This window comes from Ursus americanus, chromosome 36 (assembly GCF_024610735.1).
Source record: "Ursus americanus isolate L20-20 chromosome 36, mUrsAme1.1.p, whole genome shotgun sequence".
NCBI classification, from domain to species: Eukaryota; Metazoa; Chordata; class Mammalia; order Carnivora; family Ursidae; genus Ursus; species Ursus americanus.
This window is the reverse complement of record NC_142162.1, coordinates 19,664,056-19,679,064: the sequence shown is the minus strand read 5'-3', so window position 1 is coordinate 19,679,064 and position 15,009 is coordinate 19,664,056. Positions and strand designations below refer to the sequence as shown.

The 15,009-nt window shown below is 35.7% G+C and overlaps 1 long non-coding RNA gene across 2 annotated transcripts in view; it reads left to right on the top strand.

Annotated features, from left to right (window-relative positions):
* The window catches only part of LOC148107047 (uncharacterized), a 201,298-nt gene that overhangs the window by 18,338 nt on the left and 167,951 nt on the right, over positions 1-15,009 (top strand). The window contains exon 3 of one of the 2 annotated variants that reach the window (XR_015723157.1): positions 2,574-2,748. The exons of the other annotated variant lie outside the window; for it this stretch is intronic. This is a non-coding gene — a long non-coding RNA (uncharacterized LOC148107047). The remainder of the gene's footprint in view (positions 1-2,573; positions 2,749-15,009) is intronic. 2 annotated transcript variants of the gene reach the window in all.

The following is a 15,009-nucleotide window of genomic DNA, read 5'->3' as shown; positions in this document are numbered from 1 at the left end:
TGTGGAGCTAGTACACCCTTCCTCTTACTCTCTCATCTCATCTCTCTACTTCCAATCTATGTTCATTTTCAAATGGTCTAATTTGGCCTATTTTCCTTATCCTTAAAATAAATGGTTTAAGACATAATTTTAAATAACTGAAGACCAGATGTTTCCTTCTTGTTTTGCCTGCATAAGACTAACTGAGGAAATTTACTAATATTTAATTATCTTTTGCAATTATTTTGAAACGCTTAATCTGTAAATTAAATAAAGGAAGAAAAAGAAAATGATTTTGATTGTATAATAGAAAATGCTTAAAGTAGTTTAAATGAAAAGTTGATGTTATAGGAAGTTTTCTAGAAATTGATATTGATTTAATTTTTATGCAAAACACTATACTAGGGAGATACATTGTTTAAAAGAAAGAAAGCAAAAAGATTTTTCTTGAGCGGTTTAGAGAATCTAACTCTTTAAGAATTAGATAATATAATTTTAAAAAACAACCCAAAGCCCATCACAAGTTAATAAGCAGAAAATGATTTACCACTGAGAAAATGTTCTAATACATAGTAGGCATGAGATAAAGGAATGATCAGAGTACTGTAGCATTAACTAGGGAAAGTGGTACTTTCTCTAGGAACATCTGCTTTGCTCTGGGCCTATTTCAGGTGGCACAGTGAGCAGCATTCAGCCATAGGCAGGCTACCATTTGCCCCCAGAACCAGTGAACTGTGACCCAGAATATGAGAAGCTCTTTTATCATTAGGCAGATGAGAGAAGAAATGCTCTTGTAGTGCTTTACAGTTAAGGGTTCACGCACCTGACATCTGCCAGCCATTCCACTCTATAGGCAACACTAAGGTTACAGCTTCTTACACAGACCTCAGTGGGTCTGAAACCTAGGGTTACTTCTGCTTGCTTCCCCAACTGACTGGCTAGGTCCACCTTTTACTTTATCTTACTTCCAGTCTGTTTTCCTATTTGTCCTGTTTTACATCTTTTCCTTGAATTTCGAGGAATTTTTTTTTTTAATCTTTGGCACTTTTACAGATTACGCTCTATACTGTAGAAACCTCCCCCATTATATGACTCCCTTCATACTAGGAAGGAATTGCCAAAAAGGTAGGAAGAAGACCAAGTGCAAGTGGTACCATGGAATTCTAGGGAAGGTACCCTCGGAGAGAGTTCAATGCTGCACATGAAGACTAAGAAAAGAAAGAACATAGGCTTTGACTTATGAAGGCTTTCAGCATTGTTTTCCATCCTTTCCCCATTTCTGATGAATTTTCATGATTCTTCTCTGTCTTTGGCATTAGTGCACTTTCCACCCTCCAGTGAGAGTATCCCCACTATCCCACTATCTTCAGACAAACACAATTAGAGCTCTTTCCACTCCCCAGTGAGAGAATCCCCACTATCCTACTACCTTCAGATAAGCCTAAAGAGATAGGATCATGGAGCTCCAAGGAAGCCTTCCTCGAGTGAGTGTTTGGCATTGGCAATGTTCATCACTGTAGGGCTTAGGAATTAATGAGAGGGCTGTGAAGGATAGGAGGGAGGTAAAACTGAGGAGATATTTTTGTGATAGGGAAGATTTATCATCTGTTTTAGGAGAAAAGAAGAACCCACAGAAGAAAGATTGGATATACAAAAGAGGGAGTTGGGGAATGGGATGGTGCACTTCTTATACTGAAACAAGGTTGGAAAAGCAGATTCTGAATGAATCTACTAAGACATTAATGGGGAGTTGGAATTAAGACAGATGGCTCCCATTTCAGTAAACTAGGAAGTGTTTTCAGATTACATTTGTTTAATTGCTCATATAATCCAACTGAGTTGACATAGAAATTTATATACTGGTTCAAGAGAGGTAACTGAACATTTTGACAGCTTTTGTCTTTCCTCACTACCAGAATTCTATTGAACTGACAGAAGAAATGTAAAACAATAATAAACCCATAGCAACTACAGAAAGCAGGGAAGGGTGCTATCCGAAGTGCAAATTTCTGGGAGGTATTAAGCAAATAGGATAAGACTGATGGCATATCCCAACAAAGCTGAACCTACAGCTCCATAGAGATGGAAAAGATCTTCCAAAACAAAAGGAACCTTAAATAAGCCCAAGATTAAAGGCTATAAGGAACTGAGAAGAATAGGCTATGTCTGGCTGGCCAGTTAATTTCAGGGGGGTAGAACAACCGTACCAGCACCCTGCTTTCAAAGTATCTGACTCTACTTGGTACAGGATAAAGACACAAATTTGGAATTCTAAATATGATATGGGAGAGTCCCAAAGATTTTAATGAGATAGCATCTCCTCTGATTCATGGGCCCCCCAAAATAAGGAAATGTGTCCACCCAAAAGGCATGCTGTATACACAAGCAGCCTGGCAGTTGGCCAGCACCATGTCATCATCTTTGCTGTCAGAGCCAGGTGAACACTGTCACTTGAAATACACTCCAGGTAACAATATTCAGTAATCAAGATCTTTGCCTGTAAATACGAATAGATAACTAAGAACTAAAATTCAAGAATAACTAATACAAACAGAAAGAGGCAACGAACTCAACAAATTTGGTTTACTTTTCAGAGTATGTGTAGAAACTATGTTGCCAGAAGAAATACTTTTCTCAATAGATTGCCTTGCCCATCATAAGGACATAAAGATTGGTGATGGTCTCTCTCATCCCAAAGAAATCCTACATGTTCAGAGTACTTCTTATTGGGCACCTGCTAGCAATTGACCATATGGCCAGTCTGTCAAGGTTAGTGACATGCTTAAGGTTTTCTTATTTTTGTGGCAATTGACTAATGTGAAATAAGTTGACCCATTGGCTCTTTTTTAATAACAAAGTTTTCAACTCAACTATAACCTTTACCATATTAGTGATCCCAGATATATAGAGTGACATCTTTAAGAGGGGAACCTGATGTGTAGGCAAACACAATTAAGAAAAGCAATTTTATATATTATTTCATCTGTAAAAAGTTAACCAAAAGATATGCTATGTGGATTTTTTGGTAATTAACTGAAAATAAATGTAAATTTATTTTACAGCACAATTTTAATGTTTAAAAATGATTCCTGGATCAGTTTCTGCAGTGGAAAACTGCTGGTGGTTCTTATTTGTTGTAGTCTTAGTTTAGGATGTGAAACAAAGATATTTGTTATTTTTTGGTTTTTGATTTCTAGCTTAATTAAGTGGTCAAAGAATGTACTCTAAATGATTTAGTGTCTTGCAATTTGTTGAGACTTGCTCAATGGCCCACATGACCAATTTTGGTATATGATCCATATGCCTTTATAAAGAATGTGTATTCTGTTATTGTTGGGTGCAGTGTTGTATATATGTGGATTAAGGGAGGTTTTTTAAAAGTATTCTTTAGATCTTCTATATCTTTGCTGATTTTTTTTCCTTTCTTTTTCTTTACCAATAATTGAGAGAGGTGGTTGTATGGATCTGTCTTCTCCTTTAAGTTTTGTCAATTTTTGCTTTAGATGTTTGAAGGTATGTGAAAGCACATTTAGAATTGTTTTATCTTTCTGATGGATTACCTTTTATCATATATTCATTTTAAAAGTAGAATAACGGCACCAGTTTTTCTAGTTAGAGTTACAGTGGTATATATTATTCCATCCTTTTACTTCCAGCCTTTCTCTATCTTTATATTTAAAGAAAATCAATTATAAATAGCATCTGATTGTATTTTTTAATCTAGTTTGAAAACATTTGCTTATAACTAGAGTAACCTTTTTTAAGTAATTACTCATGTATTCATGTCTATAATGATCTGTTTTTTGCTCTTTTCACTTATTTCATGTTCCTCTTGTTCCTTTTTTACATTATTTAAGGTTAAGAAGACTTCCTTCATTATTTTACACCCCCCCCCCTTTTTGGTTTGTTAATTACACATTCTTTTACTATGCTGAGTACATATCCTAAAGAATACACTCTCTGGTCTGGACTTATTACAAACTCATATAATTCCATACATTTAAAACTTCTTGACCAACACGAGGAACTTAGAATATTTTGTGTTCGTGTGTCACCATCCTTTGTGTTGTTATCTGTCATCGTGCTACTGCATTTGTTTTTATTCCCCAGAAGGCATTGTAATTACTGCTTTGTACAGTCAGTATGCATTTATATTTATGCACAGTTTTACTCTTTCTTTTGAATTTCTATGCTTCCATTTGGAATCATTTTCCATTTGCCAGCAGAACTAACCTTTATATGCATTTTAGTGAGGATATGCTGGTGATAATTTCACTTGCTTTTTGTCTGTCCGCTAATGTCTTTATTTTACATTCACTTTTGAAGAGTATTTTTGGTGGGTATAAAATCCAGGAAGACAGTTGTCTTTCAGCAACTTGAAAATGTCATTCCATTATCTGTCTTTTGTTATTTCCATTGACAAGTCGACTACCATTCTTATTTCTGCACCTTTGAAAGTAAGGTATGTTTTTTCCGTTTGGCTATTCTCAAGGTTTTGTTTTGTTTTTTTCTTTGTCTATAGTTTTTAGCGGTTTTACTATGATGTGTCTTTCTTTGCCTTGATGTCTTTCACTTTGGAAATTCTTTGCCCTTATTACTTCAGTTGTTTCTTGCCTTATTATTTTTTTACTCCCCAGTCTGGGACACCAATTAAATATACTTTTTTACCATTCTCATATTGTAGCTACAAACTTTTTAGTATTTTCATGCCTTTTATTACCCACATTTCAACCCAAATACTTTCTGGTATTTCTTCCAGATCACTTTTCCTCTCTTCAGCTTCCAATATTCTGTTTAACCCATAAATCTTATTCTTAATTCCAGTTATTACATTTTATTAGCCCTAGAAATTCTATTTGATTTTTCTAAATAAATTCTGCCATTCTAGAATCTATAAATTCTTCATGTCGTTTTTTCTTTTCAAACCTATTAATCATAGCTTTTTTTCCAAACCGATAATTCCAATAAATGTCTCATCTATTGATCTGGTTTTTTCTTCCCGTCCTGTTTTGTGTTTTGTGTGTGTGTTATTAATGCCAAATACTATGTTTGCTAAACTGTAGTGACTCTGGATAATGTCCTCTTTCTCTGTGGATTTGGCTGGACAATAGCGTGTTGACAGATAACTCTAATGCTGGGATTCAATTGGTAATTGCTCAATCTACCTCTTCTTTATCTCTGCTTTGCTACTGTGAACATCTGGATTTCTTATTGAGATCCTGGGTTATTTTGTTTTGTTTTTGTTTTTTTTAAGACTTTATTTATTTTGGTGCCTGGGTGGCTCAGTCCTTAAGCATCTGCCTTCAGCTCAGGTCATGATCCCGGCGTTCTGGGATCAAGCCCCGCACGGGGCTCCCTGCTCAGCGGGAAGCCTGCTTCTCCCTCTCCCACTCCCCCTGCTTGTGTTCCCTCTCTTGCTGCCTCTCGCTCTGTCAAATAAATAAATAAAATCTTCAAAAAAAAAAAAGACTTTATTTATTTATTTATTTATTTTATTTGAGAGAGAGAGAGAGTGCGCACATGCCTGTGTGCAGGGGGAGGGGCAGAGGGGAAGGGAGAGGCGCGAGCAGACTCCACTCTGAGTGTGGAGCAGGAGGCAGGGCTCAGTCTCATGACCAGAGATCATGATCCTGAGTTCATGACCTGAGCCAAAATCAAGAGTTGGATACTTAACCGACTGAGCCATCCAGATGCCTGGAGATCCTGGGGTTTTTAATTAAGATCTCTCCCCCTTAGAAGTTTCTGAACTCTATTTTTTTTTCTTCATGGGACTGTGCGACTGTGGAAAACCTTGCTTAGTCCTTCAGTGGCTTTCTGCCTAGCTTCTTATCCTCCTGTTTTGTAAAATTTGGTAATTCAACAAATCATTTTTTATTCTTCAGTTCATTTATCTTTTGAAAATGCATGCTTTGTTTGCCTTAAATTTTATAAAATAATTGCATGTATCATAAAACATAGACTTTTAGAATGTGGCAACTTCCTTATCTCAGCATTTAAAAAGAAGCTTCTTCACATAGCTGGTTTTCCCTGGAACCCGAGTAAAGTTTGTTTGTTTGTGTGTTTTTCTTCTTTTTCATTTTCTTAACCAGGCCTCAGAGTTTGTATCATTAAGATAGTTATTCGTGTTTGGAATAGTCATAAGATGATAGAATTTAGCACTGGAAGGAACCTAAGACGTCATCTTCTGTTGGCTAACCTCCCACACAGTGCAGAAATGCTTCCTGCAGCATCCTTGGCATATGCTCATCCGGTCTCAGTTTGGATATCTTCAGCAAAGGAGCTCATCATTTCCTGAAACAATCCATTCTGTTGGACAACTCTATTTTAAAAATCCTTATGTTGAGCTAAAATATGCCTCTTTGTAACTTATACTCATTTACTCATTGTTTCAAGTTTTCCTTCTGGAGTAAGTCAAAACAAGAGAACATTTTAGATAGTGCTTAAAGCAGATCTAAATGCCATTCCTGTCTTTTTTATTTTTAATTAATTTTTTTTTTTGTTTTCTTGTCCCAAACCATTGAACATAAATTGCTAAGCTTAGATAATAATCAGAAGTAAGGCCATCTACTTAGTAATGATTAAAAACTATCTTTACATTATACAAATCCCTCTGATATTTTGAAGATAAAAATCCTTTTTAAATTACCTTGAATAATATTTTTTTATAGAAAAGGGAGTAAGAAAACCTCCATCTATTTTCAAAGATGACACTGCATTACCACTTGTGGGAACATAGAGAAAACCAATCTTCAGTTGTAGAGATCTGGTTGAAATCTGGTGGTGTGCATTTTTGTTTTCTTTTTATATGGGTAGAACAGCCTTTAAAACCTGTTGTTTGTGAATTAATAATGACAGTAATCTTACAATAACTAATATTCATTGTGTATTATCAATGTATAATTCATGTATCTTGTCTCTACCTTTAAACGGAGTTCTCTGCTCAATGTAAACTAATCCCTCATAGCGTAATTTACAATTCAAAAAGGACACTTTGAGTCAAAGAAGGTACTATTAGTAATACACAGAGACAATGGGTATAAGCGGGAACTATTAAGGCAGAGCAGGATTTACAGTCACTCTTCTTACAGCTAAATTCCAAGTTATTCTCTTGGTCTGAAATTTATATGTATATGTATATATGCCTCATTGTTGCAAATAACTCTGAAAGGCATTTTTCAAAGGTTAGTGTGTTCTGTCCTCATAATTTAAGCTCCCACTTAAATCCCACTCTCTCCTTCACAATTCATGACTGCACAATGTCATTTTATAGGCAAAATTTGCTACTTTTTTCATAACTTGTCAAAAATGAAAAAAAAATCCACTGTCCGTATTCAACCCTTCTTTAGCTAAAATGAAGGAAGCGGTAGAGCTTGGAAGGCTACACCACCTATCCTCAGGCAGTCCCTTATCGGCCCTTAAGTTGTTTTCAAGATGTGAGAAGAGGTGGGTTTGAGGAGTCAGAGCCCTTGTGTTTATAACTCCTGTATTTTCAGACCTAATTAAAAGAGAGCAGGGAAGTGCCTACTGCTTCCAAGTTATTTTGCAAAAAATAATTCCCTTTTTATGAAACTAATCGCATGATCCCTAAAGAATGCCTATCCTCATTCTAAGCCCATCCCCCTTCTCAGCCTTGGCTGCACAATCAAGTGGGGCTGATGCCCGAGTTTCACTTTGATTTAATTGGTTTGAGATGGAGCCTGGGTTTGAGATTTTTAGAAGTTCCCCAGGAAATTAAATATATTTCTAGGGTTCCTAAGGTTACACGTGGTAAGGGGATGAATGGTATTTTTCCTGGCCCAAGATCTGTGATTTCAAGTTCTGGCATAAGTAAAGTTCCGGTAAAAGGAACACATAGATTGCAGATCTTCACACCTCCACATCAAGGAATCACACTGAAACATCTGGTTACTTCTAAAGGAGATTTTCAGAATCCTGCCAGTAGATTGAGGGTGGAGGTGATTCTTAATTCCACCCCCCCAAAAAATATATGCTTTTAACCTCAACCGGACAGAAATCACTTTAAGATCTTCTGTTCATAAAATAAAGAACTTGGTAAGTTTCTGCAGTATTGCCTACTCTAGAAATTGGATCAAAGCAATGATTAGGCAAGCTTTGGGGAAATTCATGTCTGTCTTCTTCCTTTTATTTGTAGAAGAGGAAAACAAGGCATAGAAATACTTGTTTCCCTTGTTCTTGCTTTTTTACCCTTTCAAAGGGGTTTAAGGTAGTTACTGTTTATTCTGTCTCGAAGGAGGCAAGTTTCACACAACTAATTTTCATTAGGAGTAATATTAGACAATCATCATGCAAAAGTGCCTTCTCTTTTTATGGTATCTTTTCTAATTTATGCGTTGCTACAGTCATACTGTGTGTCTGACTCCAGAATGTGTTGAGGAAGATATTTTTCCACCTTAGAATCTAATACTCTTTTTTCTTAATGACTTTTATTTAAATCTGTATACAATTCCCCCCCCTGAGTAAGTTATATCCAGAAAAGTTAGCTGTCAAATCATGATTTTGAACATTGACTAAATATTTGTGAGTCTACCTGCTGGGATGAAGTGAATCTCACGTGAGCCAAGCAGCTCAGCTCTCCTACCAAACACTGGTCCTTAACACTGCCAAAGGCCTCACTGCAATCAGACTTCAGTTCTGAGAGTTAACAGTTTCCTCACGCTCCTCCCTCTGTCAAGTATATTTAGCTGAGCTTGTGCATATGACTTCAGTTCATAAAAAGTTTACAAGTGCAGCTGGAATGCTCAGCATTTGATTGTTACATAAATAAGTATTTGAGAACATATGTAAACTTGACAGTGTTAGTACCAGATGTTCCAGTAACACAGTAATGTACTTCGAATGTCCGTTCTCACTTTTGGCTTGTTTATTTTGGCAGTATCTCTTTATCTGCTAAGCTTCAGATAAGCACATATTAACTCTGTCCATAGTATCGATCCTCTTATTGTTACATTCAAGTTGCATTTATTACATTTAGTGTATAGGAAGTACAAATAACATAGACATTGATATACAAAGTCGTTTTTTATGTCTTCATAAAATACAAATATTTCAACTCCTAAATGTTTGTGGTATGTAAAAAAATAAAGAACTCTGGGCTTCTGTATATATTCTCATCTATACAGGAATCGCCTTTCCAATTATGGATTATCCAAGTATTTTCCTTCTCTCTCTGACCACCAGGCACTTAAATTAAGAGATTTCTGCCTACTACACACATTCTCCTGCCTTTCTCAGACTTTCCCTACCCTTTAACCATAGCTGACCATACCTTAATATGGTAGAAGCTATTAACATTCTAAAGCACAATTTTTGTTTCTTTATGGCTTTATTTTGCAATTATTTCAAACTTACAGAAAATGACAAGAATAAGAATGGTCATGGAATACTCCTATATCTTCTACCCACATTCCACCTGTTGTTGACATTTTGCCCCATTTCCTTAATCAAATGAGTATGCTCACTTGCTCTTTCTCCCTCTATTTGTTTATGTATATGTGTATATATACAAAACATATTTATTATGTGTGTATTTATATATGTGTGTAGGTTTGTGCACACACGTGTTGTTCTGAGCCTTTTAAAAGTTAGTTGCATGACCTTTTACATCCTTCAGGGTATAATTTTTTCTAAGAATAAGAATACTGTCTTGCATACAGGTAAATTTTAAATTGATATGCTTTTCTAATCTTCCAGCTATATTCTTCCTTGCTTGGGCTTTGACTGATAGAAGACTGTGTCTGAGTTAGGGGCGTGGCCTATGTGAGCTGTGAGTTTCCATCAGTGATCCTTTGGAGTAGAACGTAAAATGGGTTTCAGAGATATGAGTCCAGGACCTCCTATACTGGTTGCCTCTGATCATGAGGGAAGGAGTAGAGCAGCATTCAGATAAGAGTTAGTATAGTAAGGAGTAGTAGGAAAAGGGGAATAAAAGTGGGTAAATGACTACTAATTTTTAGAGTAGGCCTAGGAATTATGCTTCAGGTTGGCATATTGGATGCATGGCACAGTTCTGGAAAGAAGAGAGTCAACTGAGTTCACTGCTTGAATTGCTTCCCTTGGTGGGAAATGTGTTTTATTTATATGTAATATTGTAAAAAAAATATTTTAGAAACACACCGCATTATAAACTTTAAGCTCACCTCCAAAAATACAGGAAAATAAGAAAAATGTGCATGAGGTTAAATAAGAGGAGATCTAATTAGCATTCTTACAGAATGAGCTGTAGATTTACCGGAGACTTACTAAGGGAAAAATACCAGAGCACCAGACTAGCACATCAATCATTTGAAATTGCCTGACAGTCTTGAAGAGGATATCCTGGCTGCAGAAAGCACATAGCTGTCTTAAGGCTAGAGGCCCAGGTCAAGACATAGTAAGAACAAAAGATGAGCACTTTTGAGAGGAACCAGCTGGCTTAAGGTGATCCAAAGTGCACAGATGTTAAGGGCTTGCTGTTCCAACAGTACCATTACCTAACACAAGAATAACAGAGTAACCATTTAAAAAATTATGAAACTTGATTTACCATGTTGACCCTTGAGGTCTGACTAATGTGTGTTTCTTTTCCATCATGCTAATTTTCTATTTCTATTTTAATGTTATTTTTATGTGTGTATTCTTGAAAAATAAAATGTAATGAATCTTTCTTAGAAATAGGTATAGAATTCTGTTGATGTGAGATCTTGAGTAGGTTTTTTAAATGCATCTAAGCACAGTATCCGAGAATCTATAATTTTCTCCATGCCTGCCTCAGAATTCCTCAAACTCTAACATAGGTGGTTCTGCGGCAAGTAGAGAGATGGTAGCTCTCAAGCGGATGATACGCCTTCTGATGTGGTAATTGAATGTAAAGGGGAGTAATCTAAAACTCAGAGCCAAAGTGGTTTGAATCACGGGAGTAATCAGGAACTGGAAACAACAGTGGTTTGGAAAATTAGTTTTGTTGTTGCTGAGTGTGTTACAGTCTAAAGTCATGAAAAATCGTTCTACAGTCTTTAAGACCGTGGTCGTCGTTTTCTATTCAATAATATTGACCACTTTGTGAATGTAAGGAATGTCAGTCACTGATCATTATTACATACCCTAGAAAAGAGTCATGCATACCCTTTAAAGATATTTACAATGAAGCACCCACCACAGATAGTCGAATCAACAGCATACAGCCTGACTCAGAGGTCCCCAAGTTTATGTATTCAACAAGTATGATTAAGTACTCAGTGAAAGCCTTGCTCCCCACCCCAGCATTCCTGAGCGCACAGGTTGGCCATGTAAAAATCCCTCGTTGCATGCACCACACCCTACAAGGAAACTTCCCCATTCACTCTTACATGAAGATGTGGAAACAGTAATATTGAAAGTGTTCCTCTAACTAGTGGTCTCTATTTTCAATTCTAGGACATAGTCACTGTATAAATAAGCAGAATTTCAAATCTGCTTATCAAACTGTGTGAGTACATCCTCGTTTGCTATTTGTGTTCAGAGAATGTGAGAGCGAGACCATCTAATTGGGCTGCAGCCTGCTTCCTCTTTTTTTAAACCATCACAATAGCTTCATGGCGATGAACTTTGAAGAATAGCTTAAACTTACTCCCTTTTTTCTTTCTTCTCAAGTTAGTGTCACTTCAAAAATAAAAATAAAAATAGGCACTCTTATTGGAACTTTAGAAGTAATGCTGGGTATAAACAGGCTTAGAATATACTTAACTATAGTAATCCTTCCCGACACACATAGAGATGAATTGATAACTGGATTTGGCATTTCAAATATTTTTTACCCAAGGCAAGGGCTTTAAGGTGTTTTCTTGGTATTAGAGAGTTTAGAGATGAGAAAGGTGCCATTTATTATTTTCTCTTTCTGTCAGTTTAGGACTTCTCTTTGCGATCATGTTTATAATACTGGGCCTATCTGTTCTTAAATGTTTTACCTGTTGAAGAATGTTCCATCAGAGGATGTGCGAAAATCTTAGATTGTATGTACCCAAGGTTTTGACTGAATAACAGTCTGATACAATCAGATAAGGTAATTTATTGGAAGAGAACCTCAGACTTAGAATCAGAAGTAGTGAGTTCTAATCGGGAATCTGCAAGATAATTCGTATATGATCTTGAACAAATCACTTAGTGTCTCTTGATTCTCCATTTACTCATGTGAAATGTGAGAGGTTTCAGCCAGGCTGTAGATTCCTCCAGTGCAAAATACATTCCGTCAGTTAAGCATCAAATAAATAAGTCAGTTAATCATGTTAACCACAGCAACTGATCAGCCAAAATATTTAAGGCATTTATAGTAAGACTATGAACAGTCAGAAAACTACATTGTCAGGGCACCTGGGTGGCTCAGTTAGGTAAGCCTCTGACTCTTGATTTTGGTCAGGTCATGATCTCAGGGTTGTGGGATCAGGTCCCACGTTGGGCTCTGAGCTTAATGAGGAGTCTGCTTCTCTCCCTCTCCTTCTGCCTCTCCCCCTACTCTCGCTTGCTCTCTCTCTCTAAAAACAAATAAATAAATCTTTAAAAAACAAAAAAGAAAGCTACATTGTTATATCTTGAAAACATCAATATTGGTTTTCTTAGTATCGGTACTATTTTACCAAGTAACGGCAATTTAAAAGATCTTCCTCTCAAATACAGTAGTAGTATACGATTTTGCTGCCATATTATCTTCTGGACTATAACCATAACTTACCTATTGCCCAGGGCCATAGGCTATAAAAGATTTAAAAAATTAAGAAAAATTTTAAAAATTAAAAAAAATTAACTTTCACAATCCTACTTTCTCATGGGACTCAAGGAAGAAAATAACTGTCCTTTAAAAAAGACAACTATATTCCCCATTCCTCCAAGAAGCAGAATATCCAAATGAAAAATAAGTAGTCGTTTAACCATTTTCAACTTGAGAGCTCATGAATTTGAATAATGTTTTTCTTTACAAACAGAATATTTTACTATATCAACAGAGTATTTCTTTGTAAACATACAACCTCACAGTTTACTTATAATAAAAAAAAAGCATAGCACTTTAACTCAGGCGATCTGGCTTCAAGAATCTGTTCTATCACCTGTTACGTAGATATGATTAGGATAATTCCTTTAACATCTCTAAGCCTCAGTTTCCTTATTTTTAACAAGGTAGTAGCAATAAGCCTTGTCTTGGAGCTGTTGTCTGGATGAATGAAATAATGAATGTGAATCGTAAAGGCTAGTATTAACATTAACTCTCACAAAAATATTCTAAAATATTTTATATTTAATAAATTGTATTATTTCCATTTGATTATGTACAGATAACATCATATATCTACAGAAAGTACTCTAAAACTGAAGTATTAAAGGTGGAAAGTAGGAAGGGGAATGGAACCAACATTTCTTGAGTATCCCGCCACAGCATCGGGAAAAACCAGACAATCGCTTTATTTTCTACCTTCTACATAATGCACTTTCTAACTCCTGTAAGAGACAGGGGTTCGCCATGTTATCCCCACCATAAGAGAAAGGAACTCTATACCTTTCTGGGTCCCATAAATTGTGGAACAAAGAAGAGTTACTCAAATATGGAGAAACTCTAGATTTTCCTCCACCACCTCACTCCTGTACCATTTCCCCAATTTTTATTTTCTTAATACATAAACCGTGGATAAATATTTGGCTCACAAGTCTAGTGGCTGTGGCTGCACACCAAGCTGTGAACTGATTTGTGTTTCAGAAGGAGGCTGCTATTCCAGTTTGCATCCAGGTGGATTTTTAGCTGAAAGGCCATGAGAAAAAAAAAAAATGAAAAAAGAAAAACCTTCTTCATTATGAATATGAGATAATTACTTTTCAAAAATCATTGCAGCCCCAATCCAAGAAGGGGCCACAAGGTTTAATTGTGGGTGTGCTATTTACAGATTAATTAGGACATTTAACTTCATTTTTTATACCACAGAATTAATCCCATAAAAATTAGTGATCTCGAAGGAGTCAGTTGTCAACTCTGACAGGATCTCTTTGCCATAATCTATTAAAATGCTGCTTTTATCTTGTCTTGCCTGTGTCATATTTTATGGATTTTTTCATAAACACTACCTATACTTCATAAATGTCTCAATTTTCTAGTCTATTAACATTACTTCAAAAGCAATTGATAAAAGAGTAGGGCATGCATGAAATAATACACCAATAATGTGAAGTGCTGGAGGCAAGAACAGTGGGTAGGATCTGCACAGCTTGTGAGCTGAAACAATGAAAGGATGTTTTATCTACGACAATAAAGAAACAAATGATCATTTTTGATAGTAGAAAAAAGATTGCTAGTAATTGGGCAGATGAAAAATGGGTTACACAGAAAATACAGCGTATTTTGAAAATGAAACTGAAATGATAAAATAAACATCCCCAAGTATATATTTACATTATGGGGAACCTTTTTCCTTTGGTTTCTAAAGATGTGGTATTCAGCTTGTTTTAACTTAGGCATGATAGTTTTATTCTGTATGTAAACCGTATTTCCTTTGCATGCATATATTTAACAAACCTATTAATACATGCATTTTATGTACTGACTACAACAAATGTTGGAATTGGTGTTTTTAATCTTTATAATTTTACAGTTCGGGCTTTTGAAATCAGTTTAATTTTTCCTTTAATGTATAAGTGATATGTCTCTAGCACCCCCTTTCAGTTTTTAAAGCACTAATATGTGACCTAGGTTGATATAATGAAATGAGAATCTTATCTGGATTTGTACCACAAATTTAATTCACAGGTATGTAAACAAATTGAATTTTCTAAACTTAATCAGTTATTATGTATTTAAATCAACCAGATGAAAAACAAAGAAGAACAAGAACATCAAATAGATGTAGAATTCCTGACTTTCATTTTATGCTTCATATTTTCCCACCTGATTTAGCTAAATGAAACCAGATACTGCTCTGGCGTTTCATTGTTAAGATATTAGGCTGTATAAAATGAGTGACCATAGGTCCCAATATGCCTGGGCAGTCCTGGTGTTTACCTGTAACAATCAGTAAC